This window comes from Callorhinus ursinus, unplaced genomic scaffold (assembly GCF_003265705.2).
Source record: "Callorhinus ursinus isolate GAN/ISIS: 27379988/994484 unplaced genomic scaffold, GSC_fseal_2.0 scaffold5, whole genome shotgun sequence".
Classification (NCBI taxonomy): domain Eukaryota; kingdom Metazoa; phylum Chordata; class Mammalia; order Carnivora; family Otariidae; genus Callorhinus; species Callorhinus ursinus.
The window spans coordinates 10731791-10749817 of record NW_027397067.1 but is presented as its reverse complement, the minus strand read 5'-3'; the positions used below and the strand labels follow the sequence as shown (position 1 = coordinate 10749817).

At 38.0% G+C, this 18027-nt stretch overlaps 1 pseudogene; it reads left to right on the top strand.

Annotated features, from left to right (window-relative positions):
* Positions 1–465: 465 nt before the first annotated feature.
* On the top strand, positions 466–6443 carry LOC112823556 (large ribosomal subunit protein uL16-like; annotated as a pseudogene).
* Positions 6444–18027: the final 11584 nt, after the last annotated feature.

Genomic DNA, 18027 nt, shown 5'->3' with positions numbered 1-18027 from the left:
ATCTTTAATTTCTTGAAAGAATTGAAGGCAAGATCATGAAACACCTTCTCCTCCCAGGCTTGCTACTGCCGGCCCTGGAGTGTCTTAGCTTAGACACCGTTATCTTCTATCTTCTCAGAAGACTTTGCTGTTCTCCACGGACCAACTAACACATTGTATCGCAAATGTCTGTTTGCTGGTGTAAGAGAGGAGGGTCCCAATGTATGAAATGCTAAGACTCAGGCATGAAAAATACCATACAATTTGTTTTCTGTAACTGACTTCATCTTACTTTAAAACTTCCGTATCCGCTGTGAATGGGGAGAAAAACACCTTTAAGCTTGCTAGCTAATATGTCACTTTTAATTTTAGAAAGTCTTGAGAGTATTTAATCAGTGCAAAGCTCAGACTTCCTTCAGGGTTGTCTCTCAAGGTTCTTCCCTCACCGTCTTTTCCTCTGAGGGCTTCTGAGTGGAGGAAGGGTTTATGGTGATCGCAGAAGAGGTCTCTGCACAGAATGCTGCCTCTTCTGGGCCTCCTGCACTGGTGTCCCCTGAGGTGTGGCAGGTGCCTTCTGCTAGTTTTGAACTTTGTGCTGGTGCACACTACTGGCCATGTTTCCACAGAGCCTCGGGTTGTGAGGGTTCCTACACTCTGCAGCCTTCCCATCCCAACCCGACGGCTTTCCTGTGACTTCGGCACCTCCTGTCTAGGATGGGCTTTTATTCTGTTCTCCCTAAAAGAGTGAGTGGCAGTCTCTGAGCTTGCCTTCAAGTATCTCTACAAAGCTAATTTGTCCCTTTTGTTCTGCCTGTTGACCACAACACTCTGCTGAGGATATTGACAGTCTCTTAAAATTTCGCCCAGGGAGATGCCAGGGCCAGCTCTGGCTGTCTTTGGCTACCCCTGAAACATCCAGGCTCCTTCACTCTGTGACCTTGGTCAGGTTACTTAACTTTCCATGCCTCTATTTCCTCAGCTGTAAAACAGGGATGAAGATAGTACCTAAGTCATCATGCCATTCTGAAGAGCAAATATAAGCACTCAATAAATATTTGTGATTTTATTTATTATTTTTATTTTTATTTTTTTAAAGATTTTATTTATTTATTTGACAGAGAGAGAGACACAGCGAGAGAGGGAACACAAGCAGGGGGAGTGGGAGAGGGAGAAGCAGGCTCCCCGTGGAGCAGGGAGCCCGATGTGGGGCTCGATCCCAGGACCTTGGGATCATGACCTGAGCCGAAGGCAGACTCTTAACGACTGAGCCACCCAGACTCTCCAAATATTTGCTATTTTGAAAATTATTCTCCTCTGCTTCCCCCTTGAGAATTATAGAACCTCACCTCCCAAGCGTTTATCGATTGATTTGGTATCTCTACTGATTTCTTACAGCAAGTGAACAAGGTAGCTTTTTTAACTCCTTACATTACATTTAGATTAAAACGTGTTTTTTTAGTACTTAAAATAGAGACTTTTCACCTGGGTACAATATTATTTAAAAAATAAACTTATGCAGGGACGCCTGGGTAGCTGAGTCGGTTAAGTCTCTTGATTTTGGCTCAGGTCATGATCTCAGGGTCCTGAGATCAAGCCTGCTTAGGATTCTCTCTTTCCCTCTCCTTCTGTCCCTCCCCCTGAACTCCTGTGCATATGCCCCCATGTGCTCTCTCTCTCTCAAAACAAACAAACAAACACACAAACTTATGCAGTCTTCCACTTATGAGTCTGATAGACTAAGACCCTACTGGACGATTCCCTCCCTTGCAGAAAATCACTGTGCAAGCAGGTCATAGGAAAAGACTACCTGATAGTGTCAGACAGTGAACTGAAGCCCAGACTGATAGGGAGTGCAAATGTGCTTTCAGGAAGGTGGATCTATCCAGTCAAGTTTCCATTTCCATGGCTTTTAGTAGCTATGGGGCTAAGTGCGATCTGCATGGCTCACACAGCAGTGGCAGGGGTACTTTTACTGAGAAACCATAGTGAAGCCAGGAAACTGAATGCAAGTAGGGGTAATGCTGGAAGGGAAAGAGGTTAGAGGAGGGATCCCCAGTCTCTGTCTAACAGTATCTCCGATGGCTCCCAGAAACACGCATGCATGGAACAATCTCAAAACAGCTCAGCTAAAGACAAAAGATCTGAACTGAAATGGAACTGCTGTCTAAGCAACCATCTGCACTTCAAGACCAGCCAAGAAAATTCCCTGCTAAAACAAAGAAAACAACACTACCAGAGTGAAAAAAAACAGTATCCAGGATCTGTTAACATTTACAAGGTCTAAGATACACTCAAAATTATCTAATGTACAAAGATCCCTCAAAATGAAACACATTCTCAAGACAAAAGACAATGAATTGTGTCTGACCTGGAGATGAACAAGTTGCTGGAATGAACAGATAAAGATATTAAAGCAGCTATTATGACAATAGTCTATGAAGTAAGACAGAATGTGTTTTCAGTAATTGGGAATCTCAGCAGAGAAATGGGAAGTCTCAGCAGAGAAATAAAAACAATAAAGTCAGAAGCAAATGGAAGTTACAGAACTGAAAATTAGAATTATGAAAAAAAATTCACTGAAAAAACTTAATAGTCAAATAGACATGGCAGAGGAACAAGTAAGTGAATGCAAAGATAGAGCGATAGAAATGACCAAAAATGAAAAATAAGAAAAACCAGATTTTGAAAAATAAACAATGTCTTGTTAGATTGGATAGAATGATCAAACACACAGGAATGCCAGAAGGAGAAGAGAGAGAGAATGGGACAGAAAAAAATATTTGAAGACATAATAGTTGAATACTTCCTAAATTTGATGAAAGACAGAAATGTTTAGGTACAACATGCTATACAAGTAACAACCACAGTGAACACAGAAAATCCAAGGCTAAGTCACATCATGGCACATTGTTAAAAGCCGAAGATAGGAAAAAATCTTGAACACTGACACATTGCATATAGAGGAACAGTGATGGCTAAATAGGCACCTTCTCATCAGAAACACTTAAAGACAGAAAAGAATAGAATAACCTTTTGAAAATGCTGAAAGAAAAACAACTGTCAAACTAGAATTCTATATTTATTGAAAATATCATGTAAGAATGAAGGCAACTCCCTGGAGCAGTGGTATATTCTCTCAGATCTCTCTGCAAAAACTTGCACCTGGGGCCAGAGCCAGATGCTGTTTCAGGGGTAATGATGAGGTGTTCTGGAACATTCTTGATGCTTTTCAATTCCATTGGACATTCTGTTTACTGGCATTGACATGGGTGAAGGACCAAATGCACTATCCAGCACTATCTTTAAAGAAGGGCCATATACATAGATATAGGAAAGATAAAAAATGCAACAGATCTGCAATCAAAGACCTCATAGTGACAGCAATGGGAAGTCACAATAAAAAATTCATCAGTGGAGGAGGACACATAACCAGATCAAGAAACAAAAGGAAAACATAGTTGCATGCTGAAATTCTCAGTGCAGGGTAAGTGGATTGAAAGTAAAAAGAAATGTTCAGATAAGATATGCTCTCACTTAGGACATCCTCACCATCTGTCTTATGATTTGTTCTTTTTCTATTTGAGATGTAATATATAATATATAAATATGAAGTCTAAGAAAATAGCACTTGTCTGGCCAGCACAGTGGGCAGAACAGCACACAAGAAGAGATGATATTTGAATTGTATGTCAAAGTATGAGGATAGAATCTTCATTCAGAGGAGGGGAGGGGAGGAGAGAAAAAGACTTATCATATAGGCATAAAACATGTGCAAAGCACAGTGTCATTTCAATTAAGCACTCCATCTCATTAAGAAGTTTAGAGAGTCTTCAAAGGCAAGGCTTAAGAGATGTACTTAATCTGTATTCTTCACACATAGTATTTTTCCAAAAATGAGACCAAAAAAAAAAAAGGCATTTTCAGGTAAAAGAAAATTAAGATAATTTGTCACCAGAAGACCTGCATTACAATAAATGCTAAAGGACGTTCTTTAGGCTAAAGGAAAATGACAGCAGATGGAAACTTGAATCCTCAGGAAATAAAAAGAAGAGCACTGGAAATGATGACTATCTGGAGGATACAAAAGACTGTTTGGGGCCCCCTTTACTTCCAGTTTCTTTGTAAACAATTGAACTGTGTAAAGAAAAATATAATCTTTCTTGTAGGGTTTATAACATATGTAGTTATAACACAGATAACAACTATTATTGTAGTAGTAATATTGTTCCAGTAAGTAGACAATGAAAATTTAAGAATGTATATTATAATTCTTAGAGAAAACACTGAAAAAGCTGCAAAGAAGCATAGCAAAAGAGTCAGCAGAAATATTAAACTGTAATTTAAAAAATATTCAAATAATCTAAAAAGCAAGAAAGGAGAAATAGGGGAACAAAAAGCAGGGGAGACAAATGATTGCTTAAATAATAGACCCAACTAAACTATATTAATAATTATAATAAGTGTTAATGGATTAAACACTCCAAAAGATTGTCAGAATGGGTTACAAAACAAACAAAAACCAACCATTTTCTACCAGGATTCCATTTAAATATAAAGATGAGAGAGGTTATAGTAAACAGATGGAAAACAGATAGGCAATGCAAACAAAAAGCATAAGGATGCTCAAGGGTCTCTGTTAATATCAAATAAAATAGCTTTTAACAATATTGTATTGCCAGAGATAAAAGCACTTCATAAAGATAAAAGGGTCAATTCATCAGAAATATATAATAATTATAAATGTGTGTGCACCCAATACATGCAGGAAATTTGACAAAATCAAGAGAAGAAACAGTCAATTCTACATCAGTTGGAGAATTTAACAGCTATCTCTTAGCAATTGATAAAATTAGACGAAGTCTTCAGAGATGTAGAATATCCAATGTTATCAATCACTTTGATTGAAGTGATACTTAATGGCATACTCCACCACCACTGGCAGAATAAATATTTCACATTCTTTTAAAATGCAGCTACAGATTCACTAAGATAGACTATTTTCTGACCCATAAAACAAGCCCTAGTGAATTTAAATAGATTTAAATCATATCAATTAGGTTCTCTTAACACAGTAGAATTAAATTAGAAATATTAAAATAAGGCAACTAAGAAAACCCAAAATATCCTGGAAATTAAATGACTCACTTCTAGGGAACTGGATCAAAGAAAACTATCACAAGAGAAATTAAGAAACATATAGAGCTAACGCAGAACATAGAGAAAAAACTGATAGCATTAAATGCCTATATTAGGAAAAAAAAGTCTCAAATAAATGATCAAAGTAAGCTTCTACCATGAGGGGAATAAATTTAACCCAGAACGAGCTAAAAAGAAGGAAATAATAAAGGTAAGCACTGGTATCAATAAAATAGAAAACAGAAAAACAATAGTTAAAACTCTTCAAACTAAAAGCTAATGTTTGGAAAGATTAATGTAACAGATAAACCTCCAACTGGATTCATTAGGGAAAAAGAAAGCAGACAGATTAGCAATATTAGGAATAAAAGCAAGGGAACCACTGCAGAAACTCCAGCCATTAAAAAAATAAGAAGGAAATTTTATGGACTTCATGCCAGTGAATTTGACAACCTAGATGAAATGGACAAATTCCTTGAAAGGCACAAATGACCAAAACTGACACAAGAAGAAATAGTAAACATGAGCCCTGCCATCTCAATTTAAAAATTGACTTGATAATTAAAAAACAATTTCATAAATAGCTTTCTCCTTGGCACGCCACTGAAGATCCTGGTGTTACCAGGGAACACCCCCCCCGACCTGGTGTCACAGTATTGTAAGAAAAAGTCATATCCAAACTCTCGCTTCTGCAGAGGTGTCCCTGATGCCAAGATCTGCATCTTTGACCTCGGGTGGAAGACAGCAAAAGTGAATGAATGCCCACTATGTGGTCATGTGGTGTCACATGAATATGAGCAACTTTCCTCTAAACCCTGAAGGCTGCCAGTATTTGTGCCAATAAGTACGTGGTGAAAAGCTGTAGAAAAGATGGTTTTCTCATCCGAGCATGGCTCCACCCCTTCCACGTCATCCATATCAACAAGATGTTGGCCTGTGCTGGGGCTGACATGCTCCCAACAGGTATGCTATGTGGGGTGACTTTGTAAAGCCCCAGGGCACAGTGGCCAGATTCCACATGGGCCAAGTCATCATGTCCATCTGTACTGAGCTGCACAACAAGGAACATGTGATTGGGGGCCTACACAGGGCCAAGTTCAATTTCCCTGGCTTCTGGAAGATCCATATTACCAAGATCCAACTTTACTAAGTTTAATGTGGAGGAATTTGAAGACATGGTGGCTGAAAAGCAGCTCATCCCAGATGGCTTGTGGGCCATCTACATGGCCTCCTGGACAAATGGTGGGGTCTGCACTCATGAGAACCTCAGTATTGCCCCCTCCTTATTCATGCCCACCAATAAATCCTACTTCCTGTTAAAAAAATAAACTCCAGCAATTTTACAAATAAAATCCAGCTAATTTCACAGTTGAATCCTATCAAACATTTAAGGAAGACATTATACCAATCCTATACAAACTCTTTCAGAAAAAACAGAAGGAAAGGAAACACTTCCTAATTCATTTTATGAAAGCCAATTTTAACCTGATTCCAAAGCCAAAGGTCTCACAGAGGATGAGAACTACAGACTAATATCCCTCAGGAACATAAATGCAGTAAATGCAGAAATGTTTGATAAGATATTAGATTAGAAAATCAAATCCAGAAATTCATATATATATATAAATGACACATCATGAACAAGCAGAATTTATCCTGGAAATGCAAGGCTTGTTCAATATTTAAACATTAAACAATGTAAATCTACTATGTTAATAGAATAAATGTCAAAAATATAATTATCCCAATAGATACAGAAAAAACATCTGATAAAATTTAACAGTAAAAACATGCAGCAAATTAGAAATAGATATGAACTTCCTCAACATGACTAAGGGCATGTACAAAAAAACCTACAATTAATATACTTCGTGGTGAAAGACTTAACGTTTTCTATATTAAAAACATAGCAAATATTTTGGTTTTCAACACTACTATTTAACATTGCACTGGAGATCCTGGCCAGTGCAGTAAAATAAGAAAAAGTAATAAAAGGCATATAGATGAGAAAGGAAGCAATAAAAATTTTCTTATTTGCAGATGACAGGAATCTATAAAAAAGCTATTAGAAGTAATGAGTGAATTTAGCAAGGTTGCAGGATACAGAGCCAATATATAAAAAGCAGTTGAAATTCTAGATATAACATCAATTACAAAATGAAATAATTAAAAAACCCACCTCATTTGCAATAGCATCAAAGGTATTTAGGAATAAATTTAAAGAAAGGCACATAAGGCCTTTACACTGAAAACTAGAATAATTTGCACAGGGAAACTAAAGTAGACCTTAATGGAGAGATGTACCATGTTTATGGATTGGATTGGAAGACTTGACGTTGTTAAGATGGTAAGCTTCCCTAAGTCGATCTGTAGATTTGATGTAATTCCAATCAAAGTCTTAACTGACTGCTTTTTTTTTTAAGATTTTATTTATTTATTTGACAGAGAGATAGGGAGAGAGCACAAGTAGGCAGAGTGGCAGGCAGAGGGAGAGGGAGAAGCAGGCTTTCTGCTGAGCAGGGAGCCGGATGTGGGGCTTGATCCCAGGACCCCAAGATCATGACCTGAGCTAGAGGCAGAAGCTTAACTAACTGAGCCACCCAGGCGCCCTTTAACTGGCTGATTTTGAAAGAGATTGACAAGCTAATTCTAAATTTATATGGAAAGGAAAGAGACCCAGAATAGCCAAAATAATTTCAGTAAAGAAGAAAAAGGTTGAAATTAAACATTGCCTAATTTTAGTCTTACTATAAAGGTACAGTGATCAAGACAGTATGTTCAAGTGTAAGGCTAGACATATAAATAAATGGGAAAGAATAGAAAATCCAAAAATAAACTCACACTTTTATGGTCATTTTTTTTCAAAGTGCCAGATTTGATGAGAAAAAGATAATTTTGTTTTTCAAAAAGTGTTGCTGAAACACTTGGATCTCTGGAAAAAAAAAAAGTAATCTTTGATCACCGAATCAAGCCACACACTCAAATTAACTCAGAATGTATCATCATCTAAATATAAGAGCTAAAATTATAAAACTTCAAAAACAAAACATAGAAAGAAATCTTTGTGGTATTAGGTTAGACAAAGATTTCTTAAACAGGTATAAAAAGCCCAAACTCTAACACACAAAAAAATTGTAAAATGGACTGCGTTAAGATGAAATCACTTTCTCTTTGAAAGATATAATTGAGGGAATAAAAGCAAGTCACAAACATATTCAGAAAAAAATAATTGTGAAACATACGCTTGACAAGGGTTTATCCAGAATACATCAAGAATTCTTACAATTCAATAATAAGGGTAAATAATCCAATAGAAAGTAGACCAAAGATTTGAATAGATACAATGTAATATCAATGGCTAGCAAGCACATGAAAATAGGCTCAACATCATTAGTCATTAGAGAAATGTAACTTACAACAAAAATGAGATACTACCATATACCCACTAGAGCAGTAAAAGTTAAGGAGCCTAACAATACCAAATGTTGGTGAGGATGTGGAGCAAGTAGACCTTCACACATTGCTGGTGGGAATGCAAAACTGGCTTACATGCTTTGGAAAACAATGTGGCAGCATCTTATGAATTCAAACATAAATATGCTATCAACCCCAGCAATTCTACTTCTAGGCATTGCCTAAGAGAAATAAAAATATGTTCACACAAAGACATGTATATAAATAAATAAGTTCATAGCAGCATTATTCATAATAGCAAAAAGCTGGAAGCAACCCAAATATTCAACTAATGAATGGATAAGCAAAGTGTAGTGTATCCTTAATCCACAACAAAAAATTAATACACAAAACATGAACGGCCCTTGAAAACATTTTGCTAAGTGAGAAAAGTTAAACACAAGACCCTACGTAATGGATGATTCCATAAGTATTAAATTCCAAAAAAGGCAAGGTTATGGTGATTGCAAGGGGTTGGTTGGGAAGAAGAGGAGGTTAACTTACAAGGGACAAGAGGAAAAGTTTTAGGTAGAGGGAAATGTTGTATAAGTGATTTTGGTGGTGTTTACACAACTGTTTAGAATTACCAAATTTTATCAAAGTACACATTTAAATGTGGCAAACTATACCTCAATTTAAAAAGGAAAAGAAAAGAAAACTTAGACCTCTCATTTGGCAAAACAAACAAAAAACAAGCAAAAACTTCTTTTGTTTACTGTATTTGCAACAAAAAGTTCCATATTGAAAATGATTTGAATGTAGAGTCTTGAATTTGGGCATGTTCTGATCACTGGAATTCCAGTGAGAGAGGAGAGGTTCAAGCCCTAGCTCTTCTTTCCACCTCCTGCAGTTTTTACTAATAGCTATTTCAAGGCAAAAGGAAAAGATGAAAGAAGAAAAGCTCATATTTGCCTATATGCTTACATTTGTGATTTTGCCCCTTTTCCACAAGTACCGTTGAATTCCATCACGCAGCTATGAGAAGCTACGATTCTGGTAGAAAAAAAAATGTCTCCCCCTCCAGCCACTCTTTTTCACAGGAAAATAACTGTTGTAAACAATTTGGGAAATAAAACTAAAGTACAAAATGATACTTGTTTGCCACATGCAAAGACCTAGGAGTTGAACCAGCTGTATGTGAAGTGGGGTAATGTTTTTACATGTGTGATAAGAAAACCAGCATGTTACTCTTTTCTAGTACATGGAGCGTGTCCTTGCTGTTAACTTGGCACCTCTCTTTAAAAAAAAAAAAAAGCCACCCTGCCAGTTATCTAGGTAATATCCCTTCTCCTCTTGCTCTCTACAGAAAACTGACTTTGTTCAGGATAAAGAAGTTCGCGGTTTAAATGCTCACCTCTCCAGATTCTTCTGCCATTTTGGATAACGAGATATAACTGAGCCTACTTACATTTCAGGGGCACTTGTAGAACTGTCGTTTTCCTGATAATTGATGATCAAGTCAGATGACCCACGCCCTTTGTGTTTAGCCTTCAGAAAGAGGCGCAGCTCTCCTGTGGGTATGAAAATGAAAGCCATACCCTAAGAGTAGCCGTGGTTTGAGGGATTTGGGCGCTGATCAAGAAAAAAGATATGGCCACCGGGCACAGTGACACACAACAAGCTTGATTGGGCTGTGCTTGGACAGGGTTGCGCAAGATGGGTTCACAACATGGGGCTGTCCAGAAGCTCACGGTGAGGAGGGGCCACTACCCAGAAGGGGCAGGAGGGCAGGGAGACTCCCAGAGGAGATGGGGATGGGAGAGGGGTCTCGTGCCCAACTGATGTCCCTCAGCTGCTCCGTGGGGAGTCTGTGGGTCAGAGAGCCCTCAAGGGCCATAACAGCTGGAGGTCTTATAACCACAAGGCTCTATACCATCTATTGCTAGCAGATGTGGAGTGAGGTTTTGTGAAGTATGCAAAGCAGGCAGGCTCTAAGTGGCTACTCGTTTGGACTGTCTTTAAAATAATTGCACGTGTAAAATTTTGAGTTTGGTACTGGCAGGCTTTTGTGCTGTTGGGCCTCAGCCTGCCCTGAAGGAATAAACGACCAGGGGCTGATACACAGAGGCTCATTTCCGTAACAGAGTGATGAAGCAAGAGCTAGATGGGGCTGGGTCCAGGGTGGTGTTCTTAGGCAGCACCATCAGCCCTGGTTTATGTACCTCTGCACATCTCGTTACTTGAGTAAAAGAAAACCCATTTGGTTGAATCACTAGATTCAGGGTTCTGTACAGTATATATGATTCTATTTTAGAAATCTTGTTAAGCTCTTTACATATCCTGTTCCATTTACTCCTTATAGCAATTCTATGCATAACTACTATTCTTATGCCTTCAGGGGAAGAGACCAAGGCCCAGAGACCTAAAAGAACCTGTCCATAGTCACACAGCTAAACAAGTCTTTGGAGCCAGTATTTAGTTTACTGAAAATAAATGGATGAAAGAATGTCAATAACGATATGTAGAAGCACAGAAAGCCAGACTAGAGGACATGATCCAGATATACTGATCCAGCTTCTTCAAAAAGCCAACAGCACAGTGAAAAAGAGAGGGAGAACTTTCTGGATTTAGAGACTCGAAGTGACTTGTAGTGTTGGCCAAGTTGGACAAAACTGACAACAGCCCATTTCTACCACCGATCACATCTAAAAACTCTGAACAGACTATAAAATGCGGCTACTTGAAGATCTTGAAAAATAAACAATGGTGGACTGGGGACAAAAGTCAAAACCTGACTCATGATGCAAGACACGGACAGCTTCCACTGTGTGGAACTGTGCGTCCGTGTAGGAGGCTAAACTCCGAGAAGTCCATCTTTCTGGATAGAGGACTAGGAAAGACAGCGTGGGGCCAGAGACTGTAGGACAAATCCTAGATTGCAGAGAGCTGGAGAAGAGCACCCCCTAATTCTGTGCATGAACTGACATAAGTCTCGGTGTCCCCCGTGAGCTATATATGTGTCATAGACCAAATACACATAGCGAAGTGTTTGAGAACTAAATTCCATTGCCCCAGTGCCAGACCAACCCTTGTGTGGTGTCTGCGCTGGGCCAGACGTTTCACTAAAGAAAATATATAGTAGGCGAATAAGCACATAGAAACATTCTCAACATTATTTAGTCCTCGGGAACATGCAAATTAAAACCACAAAGATGTAGCTCTACGCACTCTCAGAACGACTACGATAATCAATGGTGACAACACAAAATGCTGGCTACGGTGCAGAGCAACTAGAACATTCCTACACATCCATTGGGAATAGAAAATAATATAGCTACTTTGGAAAAATAGTTTGGCCATTTCTTTACAAAGTTGAACATGCACTCACCTTATGATTCAATCCTACTCATGGGTATTTACCCAAGAGGGATTAAAATAGTCACATAAACACCTATATATGAAGGTTTATAATAGCTTTATTTATAATCCCCCCCAAACATTGGAAATAACCCAATGTCCTTTAGCTGGTTCATGGATAAACAATTATGGCATACGTAAGCAATGGAATACTACTCAGGATTCTATGACATGCTGGCAAAGACAAAATTATAGTGATGGAGAATATATTGCTCAGTAGCTGTTGAAGAGAGTGTCACTATGGTGGGGCAGCCAAAGGGAATTTTTTGGTAGTGATGAAAACATCTGTATCTTATGGTGTTGGCTCCACAAATTTAGGCATTTGTCTAAACTCATAAAACAGTACATGAAAAAAGGTGAATTTTACTATAAATTCTTCTTATTTATTTTTTTACTGTAAATTCTATAAACCAAATAATTAAAAAAAACACATTCAAGTGATATAGCAACCAAATGTAACATGTAATCTCTTTTTTGATTGTGATTTGAACTAATTGAAAAAAGACATTTTGAGATTTCTGCAGAAACTTACATATGGAGTCCATGTTAAATGATACCAAGGAATTGTTGTTTTTGTTAGGGGTCATGTGGGCATTGTGATTGAGTGAAAAATATCCATATGTTTAAGAGATGCTTACAATAGCCTGGCATACAGCCATTCATCGTACCATTCAATGTTGGTTATGTCTACAGATTTTCAAAAATTTTAGCAAATAATCAAAACAAAAAACTGCTTGGTGTCAAAATAAGCAAAAATAATTTTTTTTAAAGTAGTGGATCTAAGATCCATACCTATTTTTAATTATGCTGAAGTCCTTACTCTTTCCCACTATGCTCTATAGCTATCCTGTGCATCCCAACTTATTTGCTGCAACTTTCCTATTTCCATATATAAAATAGAAAATATGTAAATAATCTAAGAGTGACTACCGACATTATTCAGGTAATATGCAAAAACATGGCCTCATGAACTGTTTTAATATGTTGTCGTCTCCATTGAGAAGCTATTCCCCCACCCACAGCCAGAAGAATGCTATTAAAATGCCACTGGAATTTTTCTAAATAATGGAAAGCTGTCAGGAATTTGAAACACTCACTTCTTTTTTTATTTCATTTTTTTAATTTAAATTCAATTAATTAATATATAATGTGTTTTGTAGTTTCAGAGGGAGCGGTCAGTGATTCATCAGTCTTATATAATACCTGGCGCTCATTATATCACATGCCCTCCTGAATGTCTTTCATCAGTTACCCCATCCCCCATACCCCCCTCAGCAGCCCTCAGTTTGTTTCCTATGATTAAGAGTCTCTTACGGTTTGTCTCCCTTTCTGATTTCGTCTTGTTTTATTTTTCTTTCCCTTCCCCTATGATCCTCTGTTTTGGTCAAACACTGACTTCTTATAAAGACCTCAGAAATTTCCCCATAGTTCCCCTCTGTTGGTATATCTTAGTTAAAAAACAATCATTTCAAAAATATTTCAGTGGGGTCAGATAGATGGTAGATACTTTGAAAATTATGAGAAGGCATTACGTTAATTCATCTGAGGATGGCACACGCAGAATGCGGAGGATTGGGTGATACTCCAGCACTCTTCTTGGGGTATCCTCACCACCATGCACCTGGCCGACCCTCGTAGTGCTCTCAAGTCATTGCATCATCAAGAGAAATACGTTGCTGTACACATTTCAAGGTGAACCTAGAAACTGCCCACGGTAGGACTATAGAGAAGCCATCTGGACCCACAGCAGAATAACCATCTGTTTGCACCTTGTTTGTTGCTTAGCCATTAGGATGAAATGTGACCCAGGAAATATTGCTGTAATACAGCACAAAATAATAATCTCATGAGGGCCTTCTGCTTTGTGAGAGGACCATTTCCCCGTATATGTATTTCCCTTATACATCTAAAATATATGCTTTTTATATAGTTATACACACTTGTTTTCACTTATACATCAATCTAGATCAATTAAAAAAATAAACATTTACTGAGCATTCACTGTGGACCAAGCAATGTTCTAGCACTTGTATGTATTAACTCATTTCACCTTCACAAAACCATATGACAGGGTACTCCATTCATATCCATCTTACAGCTAAGGCAGGTTGCTTCTCAACTAGGTACACTAAAGCTCTAAAGGTCATTCAGAATTGTATATGGAAATTTAAACTTGTATTACTGAGAATTGCTCAATAGAACTGATATACTACATAAAAATATATTTAAGTGTTTAAAGCAAAATACTACCTGTTCTATAAATAATTCTCAACTTTTTTAAAAAAGATTTTATTCATTTATTTGACAGAGAGAGACACAGGGAGAGAGGGAACACAAGCAGAGGGAGTGGGAGAGGGAGAAGCAGTCTTCCCACAGAGCAGGGAGCCCGATGCGGGGCTCAATCCCAGGACCCTGGGATCATGACCTGAGCCGAAGGCAGATGCTTAATGACTGAGCCACCCAGCACCCCAATGATTTTCAACTCTTAAATACATCCAGGTACTATGTCCTGGTATGGTGAACATTTGTTTTGTCCCCACACCAGCTTTCACCATCATGTGGTCCTGTGGAAAATGACCCTAGCTCGGGCTGATAGTTGATGGGGCATCTGATTCCGGTTGGGCCAAAACATAGATATCTGATTCATTCTGTATTCTTCTTCAGGACTTCCATAACCAGAAGTGGTAAAGAGAGGGAGTCACTCATTGTTAAGGGAAGAATGTAAGAGTTGGGAGCCAGACACAGCCATGTTTTTTGCCACATGATGGAATCTAATCTTCTTTGGGGACAAAAAAAAATGAAGAGAACACCCATTGGTGGGAGAGAGAAACAGAAGTCCAGCTGTATCAAGACTTTGTTTCCCATGTTCTTGAGGTACATGTGTGTGTCTACCATGTTCATGACTTACTTGTTCATCCCTTTCTCTAATCAGTGGTCTTTTTCAGCAAATTCCCCTTTTCCACCAAATTATATTAAGCTGTTTTTGTCACTGGGCATATATAGTAAATTGCATTATTGTTACAAATTTTCTCTTTTCACCTTGAATAAACTAAATATCCATATATACCCTTTGCCATATGACTTGCTTTCCTCCTGGTGGGGGGTATATATCTCTGCCTCATTGACTTTGGGTTTGGCCCTATGACCCATTTGGTCCAGGTGTAGTGTGAGAAGTGACAGGGTGGCAGTTTGAGCAGAATTTTTTAAGACGTTGTGCATATTTCCACCATTACTCTTGAGTTTCTGCCCTCCATCATGTGAACAATGTGCATCAAATAGGGGACACTTCTCTAGCCTGGCTCTTAGCATAAGCAGAGATGTAGAGTTGACCCATCATCCACCTGCTGCCTGCAACATAGCCTCAGACCCACAGAGCTGCGGTCAACTAGCTCCTGACATGCAACCTGAGTGACAGACTGTTGTTTTTGAAGTCTCTCAGATTTTGAAGTTGTTACACAGCATTATCTCAGCAAGAACTGACTGCCATGGGACTATTACAGTCTTGATCAATTTGTCTTATGCAAAAGTGCTTTTATATGGTATAAGTCCTCGAGGATAGGATTATTACTATTGCTTATTTTGCAGTTGTGGAAACTGAGTCTTAATTAGAGTGTATAAGCAACTTTCCCAAAGCTACTGAAAGAGGTGAGAATCAAATATAGCTGACTCCAGAGCCCATGCTTCCTCAAGCCGTATCACACTTTTATAATCTGCCCATATAACATATTGAGTTGTTATGTGTGGGGAAATACAACCTGAATGGGAATATATCTAAATTGGTGTACCTCATTACAAGATTCTAATAAGTGACTATATTACATAAATATGCAATACATACATGCATCCTTACAAGAGTATACTAGTTTTAAGAAATTCTAAAAAAGTAAGATATTAACAGTACAGAAAAGATAAGTAGGCAATTTTTATTTGCAATATTACATTCTTGCTCTCACCTTCAAATGGACACAGTATGGGCTTTTTTTTTTTTTCAGATAAGAAAGCTCTCCAAGCATACTTAAAATGTTATACAGTTTACAAAATTAGATTTGTATGCATTTTTTCCAAAATTATGTAAAAAATTATGTTACATCTGTACCAGACTATCTGCAATAAATTATATTAACAGAGGAGGTTTTATGGCAATTAACAAGTGCCTTTAAAAAGTAATTGATGATTCAATAGCATTCCTAACTATTATTTTTGAAAGAGTTTTAGACATTTTAATGAGCAGTTTCAGGGGTAGTTGTTACTGTTGTTATTTTTAGAAACATGGCAGAGTCTAAGTACCAATTTGTTCTGCTATCTACATATTTGCCTAATTTCTACAAGTGATGAAATGTATCTGTCCTCACAGGAGTTGTCCCTTGGCAGTGTGCTGGGATTTAGTTCAGGAGAAGGAGAGAAAGGGGAAAACTGGTGTACGACAGAGCCTAGCTGTCTCCACACCCATGCATCTGTGTGCTTTGGAACAAAAGCACACCATGTCAAACAGCTTTATATTGTGGTGAGCAAAGGGCAGAATATTTAGAATTCTCTTCCCTTAAAATCTTGTCCCCAGAGTATCGATTCTTTTTAAAGGGTATCTTGTAAGACTGCCAGAGGCTCCCCCTTCAAACAGTTCTTCCTCTCCATCACTAGGAGATTGACTCAAGGGTGCCAAATCAGTATTTTTTTTTTTAAATGTACGTCTTTTACTTCCTATTGATTGGGTTAATAACTTTTGACTGGCCTTTCAAGTTCTTTGATCCATTAGGGATAACATCTTCACTATATGTAAAGCAAAGTTTAAGACTTGGTAATAAAAGTGAACAAGTGAAGTTCTTGAGGCAAGAATCAGAAGAGCTCTGCACATGGGTCATATGCTGGAGATGTTGGAGCTAGGAGTACTGATTCTTTTTTTTTCTTAAAGATTTTATTTATTTATTTTTTTGAGAGAGCGAGAATGAGAGAGAGAGAGCACATGAGAGGGGGGAGAGTCAGAGGGAAAAGCAGACTCCCCGCTGAACAGGGAGCCTGATGCGGGACTCGATCCCGGGACTCCAGGATCATGACCTGAGCCAAAGGAAGGCAGTCGCTCAACCAACTGAGCCACCCAGGCGCCCAGGAGTACTGATTCTATCTCTGTGTCTACTTACCTATCATCTATATCATGTATCTATCATCCAGCTATATCTACCTACCTATGTCTCTATCTCGACCTACCATCTTCCTCCCCCTCTCTCCCACCTCTCCCTCTCAATTAATCTTTGCGGCTGGTGGAAGAGGTGGATCTGAAAAAGGCATTAATTTCAGATGGGTCTCTGCACAATCACTGTAACTTGCTGTGGTCTGTGATCAAACTGCGGGCAAACATTAGACAACAGAAACGAGTGCAGACATGACTGCATGGTCTCTGCGGGTTTTAGAAACAGAACGAGTCTGCTATTTGGTTGAGGGCTGGAGGACTCTAGTTGCAATCACAAATGCAAACTGGAGCAGGTGAAAGATATTAGCAAAGCATGCGTGAATTTGAATACGATATAGTTGGGAGATGGAACTTAAGCATTAACACAAAGCTTTCCTTATTCTTCCTGGCATCTCCATTTGGGTCACTTTAGAACTGTGCCAATTTTTCTCAATGGAGCTTTTTAAGATCACACAAAATTTCCAGTTCGAAAACAGAATAAGCACTTGTAATTTTCCATTTTTCAAGGTCACCTATAGAATGTATTTGGATTCTTCTTTTAGTTGAAGTGAACTCTGTGTCTCTGTTATCTGATTCATAAGATTTACCCCATTAATTAGTATTTGGAGTTGGGTTTTCATAGAAAAAATAAAAATATTTTGACAAGATTGCCTTTATTAGTAGTAATACATTGGAAATATGTTCACCATATATATCGCAACATATATTGAACGTATATTTCAAGTGGCAAATTTTTCACAGATTTAGCCATAAGCTTGTTTTCCCAAAACAAGGGAAAATGCCATTACTGTCATATTTAAGCCCTAGCATTATATCTTTTTTTGTGTATATATATATCTTAAAAGAAACCAAGACAATTTTGTGTTTACTCTGTTAGTCTGGAATCTATTATATTCTGTTTCTAATGTTTTCTAGAA